Genomic DNA, 18,630 nt, shown 5'->3' on the forward strand with positions numbered 1-18,630 from the left:
GTTCCAATGGAGGCAGACAGGCATTCCTGCAGTTATGGGCACCCCCTCTACGGCCCAAGTGGCCTGACAGCAGCGCAGGGCCAACAGGCGCTTGTCACCTGCTAAGTTCGGCGTCGGGATGCACACGGGAATCAGGACTAATGCTTGGCTGGGGCTGGGTTGCTGGGCAGGTGGGGCCCCCCCAGGCAAGTGGGGCCCCTGGGCAACTGCCCAGCGTGCCCATTCGGTAAGATGGCCCTGCATTAGAATGTGTCCCTGCAGGGCACTGCCGACCCCCAACACCCAGGACACTTGCAAGACGCTAGAACACCATCAGCGCTGTAACAGTTCAGCAGGGACCAACACTGCAATCTTCTCATTGCTGACTTTACTAAAAGTCGTGATTTGCATACAGTGGAGGAGCAATGTTTGGGGGGGGGGTGGAGGAGCAATGTTTGGGGGGTTCTTTCCCCTCCAGTAACAGGTGTAGATCACAGAGGTGTAATTCAGACATTTGTATGGCTCACTTGGCCAGATACAGGGGTTACCTGAGCAGGGACCCATGTGCACAGCCCTGCCCCCCCTTCACCCCCTCAGTCCCTGTCACCCCCACCTCCTGTGTTGTCAGTGACAGTCCCGGTCCCTCCCCCGGCCCACAATGCACTGCGCGCTGGACATGGCGGCGGTGTGAAGGGTCTATTCGGGGCCTGCACAGCTGGAGCAGCCGAACATGGCGTCCACCTAGAGCGGAGGCCGTCGGAGTCGTAGCGTCCTTCGCGCTGTAGCCGGGGCCTGCAGAGCCGCGGCCTCTGGTAAGTGTGACCCCCCGCCGACCAGGGGAGGGCAAAGGAGGAGGGGGCGGCCTTGGAGGTGTGTCTGACTATGCCTGGGGAGACTTTCTGTGTACAGCTGGGGGACTACAATTCCCAGCATGCCCCGGGAGCCTCAGGCTGGTACTGTCAGAGCAAATCGGTGTTCATACTCTGCAAGGGGGAGATGACATGATTGGGGGCCTGTGTTTACATTGTGCATGGGGGGGAATGACATGGATGCTGTGTTTACATTGTGTATATAAAGGGGTGGGTGATGACAGGGATGCCGTGTTTACGTTGTGTATGGGGGGGGGGGGGGTTGATGACATGGATGCTGTGTTTACATTGTATACATGGGGGGGGGGGGGGTGACAAGGATGTGTTCTGTGTTTACATTGTGTATATGGGGGGGGGGGGTGATGACAGGGATGTGTCCCATGTTTACATTGTGTATATTGGGGGGGGGGTGATGACATGGATGCTGCGTTTACATTGTGTATATTGGGGGGTGACAGGGATGTGTCCTGTGTTTACATTGTGTATATGGGGGGGGTGATGACAGGGACGTGTCCCATGTTTACATTGTGTATATGGGGGGGGGGGGGGTGAGGACACGGATGCTGCGTTTACATTGTGTATATTGGGGGGGTGATGACAGGGATGTGTCCTGTGTTAACATTGTGTATATGGGGGGGGGGGGTGATGACAGGGATGCTGTGTTTACATTTTGTATATGGGGGGATGATGACAGGGACGTGTCCCATGTTTACTTTGTGTATATGGGGGGGTGGGGGTGATGACATGGATGTGTCCTCTGTTTACATTGTGTATATTGGGGAGGGGGGGGGTGATGACATGGATGCTGCATTTACATTGTGTATATTGGGGGGGGGGGGTGATGACAGGGATGTGTCCTGTGTTTACATTGTGTATGGGGGGGGGATGTGATGACATGGATGCTGTGTTTACATTGTGTATATGGGGGGGGGGGTGATGACAGGGACATGTCCTGTGTTTACATTGTGTATGGGGGGGGTGATGACATGGATGCTGTGTTTACATTGTGTATGGGGGGGGGGGGGGGTGGTGAGGTGATGACAGGGATGTGTCCTGTGTTTACATTGTGTATGGTGGGGGATGTGATGACATGGATACTGTGTTTTCATTGTGTACATGGGGGGGGGGGGGGATGATGACAGGGACGTGTCCCATGTTTACTTTGTGTATATGGGGGGGGTGGGGGTGATGACATGGATGTGTCCTGTGTTTACATTGTGTACATGGGGGAGGGGGGGGGGTGATGACATGGATGCTGTGTTTACATTGTGTACATGGGGGGGGGGGGATGATAACAGGGATGCTGTGTTTTTACATTTTGTATATGGGGGGTGATGACAGGGACGTGTCCTGTGTTTACATTGTGTAAATGGGGGGGGGGGGGTGATGACAGGGACGTGTCCCATGTTTACATTGTGTACATGGGGGTGGGGTGATGACATGGATGCTGTGTTTACATTGTGTACATGGGGGGGGGGGTGATGAGGTGATGACAGGGACGTGTCCTGTGTTTACATAGTGTATGGTGGGGGATGTGATGACATGGATGCTGTGTTTACATTGTTTACATTGTGTACATGGGGGGGGGGGTGATGACAGGGATGCTGTGTTTACATTTTGTATATGGGGGGATGATGACAGGGACGTGTCCTGTGTTTACATTGTGTATATGGGGGGTGATGACATGGATGCTGTGTTTACATTGTGTATATTGGGGGGGGGGGTGATGAAAGGGACGTGTCCCATGTTTACATTGTGTATATGGGGGGGATGATGACATGGATGCTGTGTGTACATTGTGTATACGGGGGGGTGATGACAAGGATGTGTCCTGTGTTTACATTGTGTATGGGAGGGGTTGATTACATGGATCTGTCCTGTGTTTACATTGTGTATATGGGGAGGGGGGGGGGGTTGATGAGGCGATGACATGGATGTTTCCTGTGTTTACATTGTGTATATGGGGGGGGGGGGGTGATGACATGGATGCTGTGTTTACATTGTGTATATGGGGGGAGGGGTGATGACAGGGACATGTCCTGAGTTTACATTGTGTATAGGGAGGGGGGGTGATGACAAGGATGCTGTGTTTACATTGTGTATATTTGGGGGGGGGGGAGTGATGAGGTGATGACAGGGTCGTGTCCCGTGTTTTTCATTGTGTATGGGGGGGGGGGTGGGGGTGATGACATGGATGTGTCCTGTGTTTACATTGTGTATATTGGGGGGGGGGGGTGATGACATGGATGCTGCATTTACATTGTGTATATTGGGGGGGGGTGATGACAGGGATGTGTCCTGTGTTTACATTGTGTATGGGGGGGGGGGATGTGATGACATGGATGCTGTGTTTACATTGTGTATATGGGGGGGGGGGTGATGACAGGGACATGTCCTGTGTTTACATTGTGTATGGGGGGGTGATGACATGGATGCTGTGTTTACATTGTGTATGGGGGGGGGGGGGTGGTGAGGTGATGACAGGGATGTGTCCTGTGTTTACATTGTGTATGGTGGGGGATGTGATGACATGGATACTGTGTTTTCATTGTGTACATGGGGGGGGGGATGATGACAGGGACGTGTCCCATGTTTACTTTGTGTATATGGGGGGGGTGGGGGTGATGACATGGATGTGTCCTGTGTTTACATTGTGTACATGGGGGAGGGGGGGTGATGACATGGATGCTGTGTTTACATTGTGTACATGGGGGGGGGATGATAACAGGGATGCTGTGTTTTTACATTTTGTATATGGGGGGTGATGACAGGGACGTGTCCTGTGTTTACATTGTGTAAATGGGGGGGGGGGGGTGATGACAGGGACGTGTCCCATGTTTACATTGTGTACATGGGGGTGGGGTGATGACATGGATGCTGTGTTTACATTGTGTACATGGGGGGGGGGGGTGATGAGGTGATGACAGGGACGTGTCCTGTGTTTACATAGTGTATGGTGGGGGATGTGATGACATGGATGCTGTGTTTACATTGTTTACATTGTGTACATGGGGGGGGGGGGGTGTTGACAGGGATGCTGTGTTTACATTTTGTATATGGGGGGATGATGACAGGGACGTGTCCTGTGTTTACATTGTGTATATGGGGGGTGATGACATGGATGCTGTGTTTACATTGTGTATATGGGGGGGGGGGGGTGATGAAAAGGACGTGTCCCATGTTTACATTGTGTATATGGGGGGGATGATGACATGGATGCTGTGTGTACATTGTGTATACGGGGGGGTGATGACAAGGATGTGTCCTGTGTTTACATTGTGTATGGGGGGGTTGATTACATGGATCTGTCCTGTGTTTACATTGTGTATATTGGGGGGGGGGTTGATGAGGCGATGACATGGATGTTTCCTGTGTTTACATTGTGTATATGGGGGGGGGGGTGATGACATGGATGCTGTGTTTACATTGTGTATATGGGGGGAGGGGTGATGACAGGGACATGTCCTGAGTTTACATTGTGTATAGGGAGGGGGGGTGATGACAAGGATGCTGTGTTTACATTGTGTATATTTGGGGGGGGGGAGTGATGAGGTGATGACAGGGTCGTGTCCTGTGTTTTTCATTGTGTATGGGGGGGGGGGGGGTGATGACATGGATGCTGTGTTTACATTGTGTATATGGGAGGGGGGGGGGTGATGACGGGGATGTGTCCTGTGTTTACATTGTGTACATGGGGGGGGGGGGGGAGATGACATGGATGTGCCCTGTGTTTACATTGTCTATATAGGGTGGGGGGGGTGATGACATGGATGTGTCCTGTGTTTACATTGTTTATATAGGGTTGGAGGGGGTGTTTATATATGGATTGTGTATACAGGGGGGGGGGTGATGACAGGGATGTGTCCTGTGTTTACATTGTGTATATGGGGGGGGGGGGTGACAGGGATGTGCCCTGTGTTTATATAGGCGGGGGGGGGAAATAATGACATGGATGTGTCCTGTGTTTACATTGTGTATGGGGGGGTTGTAATGACATGGATGTGTCCTATGTTTACATTGTGTATATGGGGGGTCGATGACATGGATTTGTCCTGTGTTTTACATTGTGTGGTGCTTATACTTTGGGGGGGTGCTGACATGACTGGGGTCCTGTGTCTGTGTTTAAATTGTGTATGGGGGTGATGACATGGCTGTGTTCTGTGCTTACATTTTGTACGGGGGGGGTTTCATTCTCTGGCGTGGGGGTGAGCTCACATGACTGTGTCCTGTGTTTATATTATGTGTATGAGGGGTGCTCTTATACTCGGGGGGGGGGGGGTTGCTGACATGGATGGGGATCCTTGGTTTACATTGTGTGTACGGAGGGGGGGGGGGGTGTTTATACTCTGGGGGCTGTTTCCTGAGTATACTTTAAGAGAGGGTGACACATTGCATTTTGCTCCAAGTGTAGTGGATATACGCACTCAGCACAAGGGTACCACAGGGATTGAATAATAGAATGGACACACATATTTTCCTAAAATAATGATATAATTATATTGATGGAACTTCATTTGGCAATATGTTTTGGGATGGGATTCTTGTGTCCATTGTTTGAATTTTGTTTTTCAGTTTGTTCTTATCCATGCTCCGGGGTTTATTGTAATTTCTTGCTCTTATTACTTTTAATTGAGGAATTCCACCCCTGTTGAGTGGGTTGGAAGAGTATATATGTCAGAATCTTTTTTTAATGTTTTTGTATGCTATGAGGATGGCTGTATTAGCCGAAATGCGTTGCATTTTTGATGCTGTATCATTTTATATGTAGCCAATAAAAGGATTTCTTTATCAAGAGTGCAACAGAGTGGCCGAATTTATACATTGTGGAATTCTGCTTTGGGAGATGAACGCCCCAGCCTGAGCACTGGTGTTTAGTTTCTGAATCTTGAATACAGCGGTTGAGCTGGGGTAAAGTTGGTTACATTGTGTGGGTTGGTTGAAATCTCCAGGTTGTTTTTGTGACACCGGATTGTTTGGTGTCATCAAATGGCAATCCTGAGGACAGCTGCGCCAAAGCGACCCCTGCAGACAGCTGCAGACATGTATGACAGACTGACCAGACTGCCGCCTCCAATCATGTCCTAATCATCAATAATCTATAGGAAAAATAATGAGGGTGGTCCCAAATGTCCCCACATCCCATCCTGCAGACTAATAATCTGTATACCAACACTTTACATGAGGGACTTTCAACCTGTTGCCGCCCACGTAACTTCTATGTGCAGCAGCAAAGAGGGCGAGCTTTAACATCTGCATGCTGCTGATGTGCATCCATGGGTGTCTGAGATTTCTGTGCTGGGAGCATGCAATGACACACAGCTCCTAGTCACTTTTGATCATGTGACCACAGTGACAGCCAATTACAATGGTCACATGATCAGGCAGACCTTCCCACCCCCTCCCAGGACATAATAAGCCCAGTTCAATGGACACCGGAGCTGAATGGGAAGGGGTTAAAGCGGTTGTAAACCCAAAAAGTAAAAAAAAAAAAACCTGCAAGACAAAGGCATAATGAGCTAGTATGCATCGCATACTAGCTCATTATGTATAACTTACCTTAGAACGAAGCCCCGACACGGACCCCCGGACATCGCTGCGGGCGCCGCCATGATCCCTCGCGGTCTCTTCCGGGTTCGGCGTCTCCAGCGCTGTGATTGGCCAGAGCCGCGATGACGTCACTCCCGCGCATGCGCGCGGGAGTGACTTTCCGGCAAGCTCCCGCCAAGCAAAACTGAAGGTCCCCCCGGACCTTTAGAGCGCATGCGCCGCTCGCGTGAGCAGCTGCATGCACTGCAAATATCTCCTAAACCGTGCCGGTTTAGGAGATATTAATTATACCTACAGGTAAGCCTTATTATAGGCTTACCTGTAGGTAAAAGTGTAAAAAAACATGATACTACCGCTTTAAGTTAGTAAGTGGTTATATTTTTTGATATGGTGGGCCTCAAGTGTGGCCCTTGACATCACCAAAGGGCCGCATATGAAATTAAGTGAATAATCAGTCAGAGTCTGCAGATGCATGACATAATATACTAACATCTCATAGATTCCAGCCCTAAACTTCCCTAATAATAAGTGTGAAGGATCCAAAGATAATTTCAAATACAGTCAGGTCCATAAATATTGGGACATCGACACAATTCTTTTTGGCTCTATACACCACCACAATGGATTTGAAATGAAACAAACAAGATGTACTTTAACTGCAGACTTTCAGCTTTAATTGGAGGGTATTTACATCCAAATCAGGTGAAAGGTGCAGGAATTACAACAGTTTGTATATGTGCCTCCCACTTTTTAAGGAACCAAAAGTAATGGGACAATTGGCTGCTCAGCTATTCCATGGCCAGGTGTGTGTTATTAGCTTATTATCCCATTTACAAGGAGCAGATAAAAGGTCCAGAATTAATTTCAAGTGTGCTATTTGCATTTGGAATCTGTTGCTGTCAACTCTCAATATGAGATCCAAAGAGCTGTCACTATCAGTGAAGCAAGCCATCATTAGGCTGAAAAAAACAAAACAAACCCATCAGAGAGATAGCAAAAACATTAGGTGTGGCCAAATCAACTGTTTGGAACTTCCTTAAAAAGAAAGAACGCACCGGTGAGCTCAGCAACACCAAAAGACCCGGAAGACCACGGAAAACAACTGTGGTGGATGACAGAAGAATTCTTTCCCTGGTGAAGAAAACACCCTTCACAAGAGTTGGCCAGATCAAGAACACTCTCCAGGAGGAAGGTGTATGTGTGTCAAAGTCAACAATCAAGAGAAGACTTCACCAGAGTGAATACAGAGGGTTCACCACAAGATGTAGAAAAAAGGGATTGGAGTGAAACACCAACCAACCTGCGCTAATGAATAAAATTATGTGAAAAAATTCATATTAAATTCTTGTGTTAATTTTCTGGTGATTGTGAAATTTCTTTCAACCTTGTGAGCTGCGACGTAAACGTAATGCACGTATATATGTTTAAACAGAGAGGGGTGCGGCGCTCAAACAATATAGTGAATCAAATGTGCAAAATTAGGATTATGTCAATGTTAATAAATAAATGACAAAAAACACCATGCTAGTATAGTGATAGGTGGATAGAAGTGACAATAAAATAGATGAAAAATATAAAAAATTATAAAATCAAGTCTCTGGTGCAAAAAACGCCAGCAAAGAGATAGGAGAGTGTATTCCTTTAAGCCCCACCTTCACTCGTTCACCCAGTGAATGCAAATTTTACTGCTTACCAGAAATATGGTACCCCTTTGATTATAGGGGGGGTCACATAAGCGTATTTCTTTTAGCAGCTGACCAGACCATGCAAGTTCCTCATCAATATATTCCCACGTTTAGATTGGTAATGGATGCTAGGAAAATACTCTCTCAGCAGGATAAATGTATAGCCAAACCATACCAATTATATCAGGACCATGACATGAGTAGAGAAAAGAAAGAAGGCTCTCATGGTGCAATATCTCACAATAAAATCGTTTAATGATTAAAATTGCACTTACTACATCACAGTAAAAGGAAAGCCTGTAGTGTAAGGAATCACGGTATTCAAGGGATGGGAACGCCGCTTCCGCGTTCCATCTGAGTTCCACCTTGACCGGAAGTTATTGTGAGATACTGCACCATGAGAGCCTTCTTTCTTTCTTGCAATGGCCAAGTCAGTCACCTGACCTGAATCCGATTGATCATGCATTTCACTTGCTTAAGACAAAACTGAAGGGAAAATGCCCTAAGAACAAGCAGGAACTGAAGACAGTTGCAGTAGAGGCCTGGCAGAGCATCACCAGGGATGGAACCCAGTGTCTGGTGATGTCTATGTGTTCCAAACTTCAGGCTGTGATTGACTTCAATGGATTTGCAACCAAGTATTAAAAATTGAAAGTTTGATTTATGATTGTTAATCTGTCCCATTACTTTTGGTCCCTTAAAAAGTGAGAGGCACATATACAAACTGTTGTAATTCCTACACCATTCCCCTGATTTGGATGTAAATACCCTCAAATTAAAGCTGAAAGTCTGCAGTTAGAGCACATCTTCTTTGTTTCATTTCAAATCCATTGTGGCAGTGTATAGAGCCAATGTCCCAATATTTATGGACCTGACTGTAGATGCAATGTGGAATGCACATTGGTGTCCACACAAAATAAACAAAATGAAGCGTCCATATGGAATGACTGGCAGTCATTGTAAAGACAGCAGTTTTTCTCAACCTTCTTAGCCCAGAGGAACCCTTGAAATAACTTTCCAGTCTCAGGGAACCCCTGCTAAAAATGACTAGATCTACAACTCATGATACATTAGTGTGATGGTCGGTGGGGAGAATGCTTCTTACACTTGTGGACACTGGGAAGAATTGTCCCCTTACAGATAGCTAAAAAGATCAATGGTGTCATTGGGAACTTTTTTGAGAGTCAAAAATTACTCTTTGCTTAAGGAACCCTTAGCAACCTCTGGAGGAATCCTAGTGTTCCATGGAAGCCTGGCTGAAAATTCCTGATCTATCCACTTGATTGAAAACAGATCCAATTGTGCTGTTCCTCCACCTGTAAGCACACCTTAAGGCCCATACACACGATAAGAAAATCTGAAGGGAAAATTTGTCCGACGACCGATCTGCCGATTTTCGGATTGTTAGTATGGTGCTTTCGACAGCCAACTCCGACTTTTCGGCTGACAAAATCCTGATGTGCAGGCTATAAAATTTTTGTTATGCGTAATACAAAGTCCGATTTTCGTCTCATTAGTACAGTTTTCGACGGAAAAAAATCTTAAGAGCAAGACTAGGCATTCTCAGAGACGAAAGAACGCATACAAAGCAATCCAACACATGACATCATTTCTGAAGTAGAATTCTGTCGTACGGGAAAATTCGTATGAAAATAACCTCTTCACTTTCCACATCAGACTAGCATGCCATAAAAGGTGGACGAGTGGTCGGCGGAAATTCGTAGCGTGTGTATGGGGCTTTACTCACCGGATCACAAAGCCTAACTTTATCCAAGAAAGGCAAACAGGCTTTATAAGATGGGTATAAACTCTCATTCAGAACTCCCCTTGCTCACTATCAACACCAGACCACATTCTGGACTGAACCCACCATCAAAGAAAAAAAAAAAAACACCAATATAGTGTAGTAAATTCTAAAACTCCATTTAATAAATAAATAGGAAATATATTTACAGTCGGTGTCATGTAGCATGTAGAGAGCAAAAGCCACTATCAATTCTGAGCAGGCACCCTGTATATTAAAGCGGAGTTCCACCCCGGGAAAGTTTTTTTTTTAATAAAAATACCCCCGGGACAGTCAGGGCTAGTACATTCCACAATGGATAGCCTCTGATCTGTCCCGGGTTGCACTTACCTTTTAGAAGAAATACTTACCTTGAAAAATTATTGTCCAGCGCTGCCATCTCAGGTGTGGGCAGCTTGAAGCCAGCGCCATCCTCTTCTGCGTCCTCTTCCGTCTTCTTCGGTCCCACGATGCACTGCACCGGCCCCGCCGTCACTTCCGGCCACAGCGTCATCCCTGCACAGCTTCTAGGCAAGCCCAGAAGCTGTTTAGCAAGGTATGACGGCGCCTGCACCGGAACTGACGTCAGGGCCGGTGCAGGCGCATTGATTCCTGGGAGCGATGACGTTCAGCTCCCAGGAATCATTGCAAGCCAGGAAGTGACGACTCGCCGTGGCCGCCGAGGGGAGGAAGAGGAAGTAAGCTAAGTATATTTTCTTCTAAACATGGTAAGTAAAAAAAAAAAAAAAAAGCGATTATCCATTTGTTTTTCAGGTGACCCCGGGCATGAAGATGGAGGTTAGTATAATTTTAGGGTGGAACTCCGCTTTAATCATCTATGCAATCAGTCCCTGGCTAGTCCATGCCGAACCCCTACTGCTGCCTTCAGAGTGCTGGGTGGCTTCTGCTCCATGCTGTTGCTCCGCTGCTTGAAGTGTTTCATTGCTATGGCAACTTCTTTAGAAGTTGTTAGGTGTTGGTTACCTTGTTCAAGCTGATTCATTCGGCAGACATGTTCACCACAATGGGAATGAGTTTTGTGTTTTTTTTTTTTTTTTTTGCAGAGTCTTTTTAAAGATTTTTTAGACACAATGGGCTCCATTCACAAAGCGGTATCTTACCCCATCCAAGTACGTGGTAAGATACCGCACAGCGTTTTTCGAAAAGTTTTTTGGCATGCACTAAAAAAACTACTAAAATACCTCAGGAGTTATTTTATAAAGTTATACGGTATTTAAAAACTTTACCACCGGAGGATTTTGCTGTCTTACGTCTGGGCCACTTTTTGCGATTCGGCACTGTGCGACTTTAACTGACAATTGCGCGGTCATGCAACGCCGTACCCAAACGAAATTTAGGTCCTTTTTTCCCCCACAAACAGAGCTTTCTTTTGGTGGTATTTGATCATCTGTGCGATTTTTTACTTTTTGCGCTATAAACAAAAAAAGAGCGACAATTTTGAAAAAATAACAATGTTTTTCACATTTTTTTATATGAAATTCCCCCCCCAAAAAAAATGTAAAAATCAAAATTTTTTATCATTTTAGGCCAATTTGTTTTCTGCTACATATTTTTGGTAGAAAAAATTGCAATAAGCGTATTTTGATTGGTTTGCGCAAAAGTTATTGCGTTTACTAACTAATGGAAAGATTTCTGTCGTTTCTGGTAATGGCGTAATGGCGGCGATCTGCGATTTTTTTTTTTTTTTTTTTTTGGGGACTGTGACATTGCGGTGGACAGATCGTACCCTTGACTGACATTTTTGACACTTTTGGGGGTACCAGTGACATTACTACAGTAATCAGTGCTATAAATATGCACTGTCACTGTAAAAATGACGTTGGCAGGGAAGGGGTTAATTGGTGATCAAGGGGTTAATGTATGCCTGGTGCTTACTGACGTGTGTGGGGGGGTGGACTATGTGACACAAGGAAAGATTGCAGGTTCAGCTATGCTGAACCCTGCAATCTGACCCTGCCTGTCACTTAGGAGATCTGCCCGCTTTGTTTACTCCACACTCGATTCCCTGACGATCGGGGAAGAGCAGTGGCGATCGCCGCCGCTCCTCCCCTGGCCCGACTCCCGCTGTGACTGAATACAGCGGGAGCAAGGCTCCGGCGGTGCGCGCGCGCGCCGCCGAGAGAGGGGAGTGTCTGGCGACGCAGGTCTACGTCGCCAGACGTTATCGAGCCACTTTGCCGCAGTAGAGCTCTAGTGAGCAGCGGTAAAGTGGTTAAATAGTGAACACATACAGTAATGTAATGTCTGGCGGCGGTAGCCAACGTATTTATTAACATTAAAAAATAGGCATTGTTAAGGAGCGGACGTCCACCGTGTCCCTAACAACCAATGAGTCATTAGCTGTCAGGGATGTTCCCACTCACAGCTAAAAGTAAAAAAAACAATTGTCAGCAATTAAAATATCGGATAAATAACTGGTGTGGGGTCCCCTCCCCCAATCCATACCAGGCACCTCGGGTCTGGTATGGATTTTGATGGAAAGTCTCATGCACCCACCTGAACCATACCAGGCCACATGCCCCCAACGTGGGGGGTACTCTGGGGCAGGGGGGTCTCTGCCCCCCCCAAGCACCTCGTCCCCATCTTGGGGACAAGGGCCTCTTCCCCACAACCTTGGCCGGTGGTTGCGGGGGTCTGCAGGCAGGTGGCTTATCAGAATCTAAAAGCTCCCTTTAACAAGCTGTGAACATTGAGTGCTATAATTGTCAATGACAGATCCACTTCTGCCGCATCTATCCATGGCTGTTCACCCAACCAGCGATTACCTGTGGATGACTTCATGTCCTCACAGGTGGCTAAAACAGCTACAGGAATCAACAAATTTTCTACCACTGTCATTCACACCAGTGCAAGTCGCCCATGCCAATGTAGCCTTAGAACCCTTGTCAGGTTCACTCTGCTATCCTGGGGTTACCCTCCTACTGAAAACGGTTTTCCTGAATAGGAAAGTGAGGAAAAAGTAAGTAAGGGCTCTTTCACACGGGCGATCCGATCAGATCCGCCTGTCAGTTTTTTAGGTGGATCTGATCGGATCCTCCATGCAGCTCTATGGGGCAGCGGATGTCAGCGTAGACACCTCCGCTGACACCCGCTGCCATCCGTATCCGATCCTGTCCGTGAAATCTGGACGGATGGAAACCCTATTTTTCCATCCGTTCAGGGATCGGATTGGATCGGATCGGATGAGAGCGGACAGGCGGTCCACTCTCATCCGATCCCCCATAGAGAGCAGCGGGGGCTGTGACACCTCCCTCTCCGCACTGCAAGCGGAGACGGAGCTGTCATCCGCCGGCTCAGCGGGGATCGGCGGATCGATCCCTGCTGAGCAGCATGGATCCGCCTACGGAGGCGGACCGTGTGAAAGAGCTCTAACAAAACTAATATAAAGCCCTTTTTTTTTTTTGTTTTCCTTTTGCAGACGAGCGTTCATTTTCTGTCTTGATAAAACTGTTGTCACCATGTAAAACTCGCATCCTAAATATAAATTCTTTTAGCAGACAGATCTGACTTTGTTTAGCGCTCAGTCTGTCTGGATATGGGTAGGATTGTGTCTTCCATGTTATGCAGCAGTCACAGTACACAGCAGTCACAGTACACACTATCAAGGCAAGATAAGAGTGTAAAAATAAAGTTTCAGGAAGCAGCCTGGGTTTCATTTCGTCTGCAGTTCAGAGCTGAGTTTCACTTCTGTCACATGAGGTGTCACCAGCTGATAGTAGTTGTATATGTGACACCGTGACATCAGTCGTGCAGAAGAAGACTGTGCAGCAGCTGCTGGACAAATTGAAAGTCTCTACATGTAGGCCTGGGGACCAAGGCTCTTATGTTATTGCTGTGAGTTTTAAAATTTGTATTTTTTAAGAATATTTGCTTTTAGCAATGGCACTGGTATATGTCTAATATATAATGTGTTTTATCTTAGCATACTATTGTTTTATATATGTAGCACTACTCTTGGGAGCTGCTGGTTACATGTTCCCCTGGGTTACCCTTAGCAACAACATGACAGTTCAACATTTTCAAAGTGCTTTGGCTCAGTCAGGAAACAGTCTAGAAGTTTTGTATTTTTGAGAACTTGGATAGGAGAAGGGAATGATTGGTATACTCCAACTTGAATAAACTAAGCACAATCTGCTGAGACGACTAGACATTGCTGAGTGCAGCAAGGCCGCTGCTTCACCTTGTCACTAGCGGTGAAAAAGCAATTAATGAACTGCTTTAGATAAGCTGTACTGTACTGCAGAACACTCTTCAGGGCCCTTCCTGGCACCCCCGTTTGTTCCTATTCTTCGGGGTTTTCTACATGGCACCCCCTTTACTGTAACACTCTGTGTGAGCTGGCTCCTTGATCCTCTGACTTCACTGTAGTGGACCCCCTTCCTGGGCAGACCCTTAGGCAAATCTCCTGGTACTGACGGACACTGTTTTTCCTGAGAGACTCTGGCAGCAGCTCCACTGTCAGCACTCTGGATCTTCTCCAGCTCAGCTCCACACCTGGTTCACTAGGCCGACCACCTTAGACTACCTTCCTCTCACACAGCAGAAGGAGAGACAGCCGTCCACCTCCTCCAGGGACTCTGCTTCCCACCAAAGATGCCCTGACACATGTCCCCTCAGTATTTATGGGATGCACTGCGGTGCTGTCTTCCCACTGGGACTGCCAAAAAACCTAATGTGTTACTGGCTGGGTTTCCTCCACTGTCCAACAAGCTCCCTCAATGAATACAGTGGGGACACTCCCTCAGACCCAGTGAAGCACACCTGGAGATATGCAACAGGCAACCTAACAGATCAGGCTTCCCTGATAAGCAGAAGGAGCATATAGATGCTTTTTCCTAGCACCTACCTAGGAGGGTGCTACATCTATATATGTACACCAATATAGGATCCTCTGATCCTTCTGTATTGTAACTACTGTCTGCCCTCACGTTGTAAAGTGCTGCACAAACTGTTTGCTCTATATAAAGCTTGTATAATAATAATAATGTTTTTGTGTCAGACTGTCAGTAAGCAGTAAAGGCTCGTACACACTATAAGAAAATCGGGCGAACATTTTCGTCCAAGGAATTTTCGTACGATGTTTCGTATAGTGTGTACAGAACTTTCTACAGACGATTCAGAATTTTCGTATGAAAATTCTCAAAAGGACAAACTCCAAAATTTTTCTTCGTACTTCTTTAATGTGTACCATTTTTGTATGATTTTTGTACAAGAAAAATCAGAAAAGAAAGACTGCGCATGATCAGAAACAATAAACAACAAAAAAAGTCTTTGTCGTACGAGAATTTGCGTACAAATTTTCTTAAGAAAATTCTTTCATCGGTTCCAATTTGCTGTCAAACGAGGAAAATAACAATCGTTTGCCAGATTTTCTTATAGTGTGTAGTGTACCCCACTTAAGGGAATACAAAATATATACTGTTTGTGTGTTTTTATATATATATATATATATATATACACAGTACAGTAGTAGGCACTTAAATGAACAAGGAGGATAATATAGTAATTTTATTGGTGCAAAAAGTTATTGTATTGTCCTCCTTGGAAGCCCTCTGAGTGTCTACTATACCTCTTGCTTGTTTTTTGTGGAGCACCAACTCCTCTTTTAATATTATTTTTTTTTTATCATCTCTGCATATATATGCGTGTGTGTGTAAAATATATACAGTGCCTTTAAAATTTTCCACATTTTTTTCATGTTCCAACCAAAAACGTAATTTTATATGCTAGATCAACACAAAGTGGCACATAATTGTGAAGTGGAAGGAAAATGATAAATGGTTTTCAAAATGTTTTATGAATAAATATGTGAAAACTGTGGCGTGCATGTATCTTGCCCATTCTTCTTTGTAAAATTGCTCAAGCTCTGTCAGATTGGATGGAGATTTTATGTGAACAGCAATTTTCAAGTCTTGCCACAGATTGTCAATTGGATTTAGGTCTGGACTTTGACTGTGCCATTCTAACACATGAATATGCTTTGATCTAAACCATTCCATTGTAGCTCTGGTTGTATGTTTAGGGTTGTTGCCCTGCTGGAAGGTGAACCTCCGTCCCAGTCTCAAGTCTTTTGCAGACTCTAACAGGTTTCCTTCTAAGATTGCCCTGTATTTGGCTCCATCCATCTTCCCATCAACTCTGACCAGCTTCCCTGTCCCTGCTGAAGAAAAGAATCCCCACAACATGATGCTGCCACCACCATGTTTTAGGGGGAGGATGATGTGTTCAGGTTAATGTGCAGTGTTATTTTTCCATCACACATAGCGTTTTGCTTTTAGACCAAAAAGTTCCATTTTGGTCTCACCTGACCAGAGCACCTTCTTCCACATGTTTGTTGTGTCCTTCACATTTCTTCTTGCAAACAGGACTTCTTATGGCTTTCTTTCAACAATGGCTTTTTTCTTGCCACTCTTCCATAAAGGCCAGATTTATGGAGTGCACGACTAATAGTTGTCCTGTGGACAGATTCTCCCACCTGAGCTGTGGATCTCTGCAGCTCCTACAGAGTTACCATGGGCCTCTCGGCTGCTTCCCTGATTAATGCTCTCCTTGCCCGGCCTATCAGTTTAGGTGGACGGCCATGTCTTGGTAGGTTTGCAGTTGTTCCATACTCTTTCCATTTGGGGATGATGGATTGAATAGTGCTCTGTGATATGTTCAAATCTTTATAACATAACCCTGCTGTAAACTTCTCCACAACTTTATTCCTGACCTGTTTGGTGTGTTCCTTGGCCTTCATGATGCTGTTTCAAAAATGTTCTCTAACAAACCTCTGAGGGCTTCACACAACAGCTGTATTTATACTGAGAATAAATTACACACAGGTGGACTCAATTTACTGATTAGGTGACTTCTGAAGGCAATTGTTTCCACTAAATTTTAGTTAGGGGTATCAGGGAAAAGGGGGCTGAATACAAATGTACGCCATACTTTTCAGATATTTATTTTCAAAAAATGTTGAAAACCATTTATCATTTTCCTTCCACTTCACAATTATGTGCCACTTTGTGTTGGTCTATCACATAAAATCCCAATAAAATAAATGTATGTTTTTGGTAGGGATGCACCGATCCGATATTCGGATCGGATATCGGCGCCGATATGGCCATTTTAGATGGATCGGGGGATCGGTAACTTTGACCGATCCACGGGCCGATCCGGTTTTTGCTTGGTAACGGCTCAGCCATCCCTTACTTGGTGCAGTAGTAGTATGGGATGGGAGCCGCTACTTCCTGTATAGGTCCGGCTCACAGGCGGAGTGATATCAGATGCACTCCGCCTGTGCATGGAGGAGCCGTACACATGAAGCAGCGGCTTTGCTCTGTACTGCAGCTGCTTGCTTTGTGTGTAGCTCCGGATCGGTTCCGGTATCGGTATCGGCGATTTCACAACGCCAGATATCCGTATCGGGTCCAGAAAAGTCGGATCGGTGCATCCCTAGTTTTTGGTTGTAACATGACAAAATGTGGAAAATTTTCAAGTGGTATGAATACTTTTTCATAGCACTGTATGTAAGGCCCCTTTTGCACTGATGGATTAATCGGGTCCGTCTGTCAGTTTTTCAAGCGGAACCGATCGGACCTTCCATAGCTCTATATGGAGTGGCAGATGTCAGCGGACACACCTGACAGCCGCCAGCATCCAATCTGGTCTGCTTAAAAATGTTCCCCATCCCTTATTCGGATCGGATGACCGTCGGATGGAAAACGACAGGCGGTCCATTTCAATCCAACCGCACCATAGAGAAGAGCGGGCTGTGTCCGTGTGGACAAGGTCCTATCATCCGCCTGCTTAGCAGGGATCAGTGGTCAGATTTCTTCGCTGAGCAGGCTGATCCACTTGGCAGAGTCGGACCCATCTGCAAGAGGCCTAAGGGTTTACAATCACTGTGAGAATTGAGGAGATACACTATTCCAATAAACTCAGTGGTTCCAGCAAGGCTTCTTACATAAAACAAGGATACCCTCCAAGGAATACCAAGCGAGTGACTCAATGCATATGGAATATACCAGGAGCACCAAGCCAAAAAAAAGTCCAAAATCTTACCACCAAAGCATTTCAGGGGCGAAAACCCACCCTTCATCAGAGTTTTTTTTCTAATTTATACAACTTTCATTCTTCTTCATCCTCTTTTGCATCTCAGTGCTTCTAACCTCCTCCAGCAACTTCCAGTCTACAGGCTCAGGTGTCTTCCTCAAATCATTGCTTTTATCTGTCTCCCTGATAGAACGGTTGGCCGTGACTTTTTTGTGAAGTGCCTGTAAAAGCTTGACAACATAGGAGCACAACTGGAGGACCGTAACAAAAAGGGTCACTGGGCATCATTTTAATGAAAACTGCATATTACATGCATTGCATTATTACTGCATACTGCATATTTACGTATATGACTTCAATTCGAAAAAACGTATATGATTATATGCACGTACCTTTTGTAACTTGATGTCACCTTTAAAAGAGAAGTACAGCCAAAGCTGGTTTGGCTGTACTTCTCCTGTGGATCATTCGTTCTGCACTCCTGTGAACCGTTTTCTGACAGTTAAAGCCCGCTGTCAGCTGACATGACAGAGCCGCTGAGAGCCTGAGCCGGCCGCTCCCATCCCTTCCACAGCTCAACGCTCCAGTGAGTGAGGAGGGGGCAGAGCAGAGAGCTGGTAACTGACAGTCAGCAGCTCTCTGCTCAGGGAGCCCTGAGAACCTGAGCGGTGTTTGATCGCTCGGTTCCCGGTCTAGAGCCGGCGGGGGA

At 46.1% G+C, this 18,630-nt stretch overlaps 1 protein-coding gene across 2 annotated transcripts in view; it reads left to right on the forward strand.

Annotated features, from left to right (window-relative positions):
* The first annotated feature begins 628 nt into the window (after positions 1-628).
* The window catches only part of TUT4 (terminal uridylyl transferase 4), a 116,273-nt gene continuing 98,271 nt past the window's right edge, over positions 629-18,630 (forward strand). The window contains exon 1 of one of the 2 annotated variants that reach the window (XM_082265057.1): positions 629-791. The gene's annotated coding sequence lies outside the window, so the exon portion shown is untranslated. Of the gene's footprint in view, positions 792-13,654; positions 13,719-18,630 lie in introns of those variants that run through there. The other variant, XM_082265058.1, reaches the window with a different exon arrangement.

This window comes from Pelophylax lessonae, assembly GCF_965119305.1.
Source record: "Pelophylax lessonae genome assembly, chromosome: 8".
Taxonomy (NCBI): Eukaryota; Metazoa; Chordata; class Amphibia; order Anura; family Ranidae; genus Pelophylax; species Pelophylax lessonae.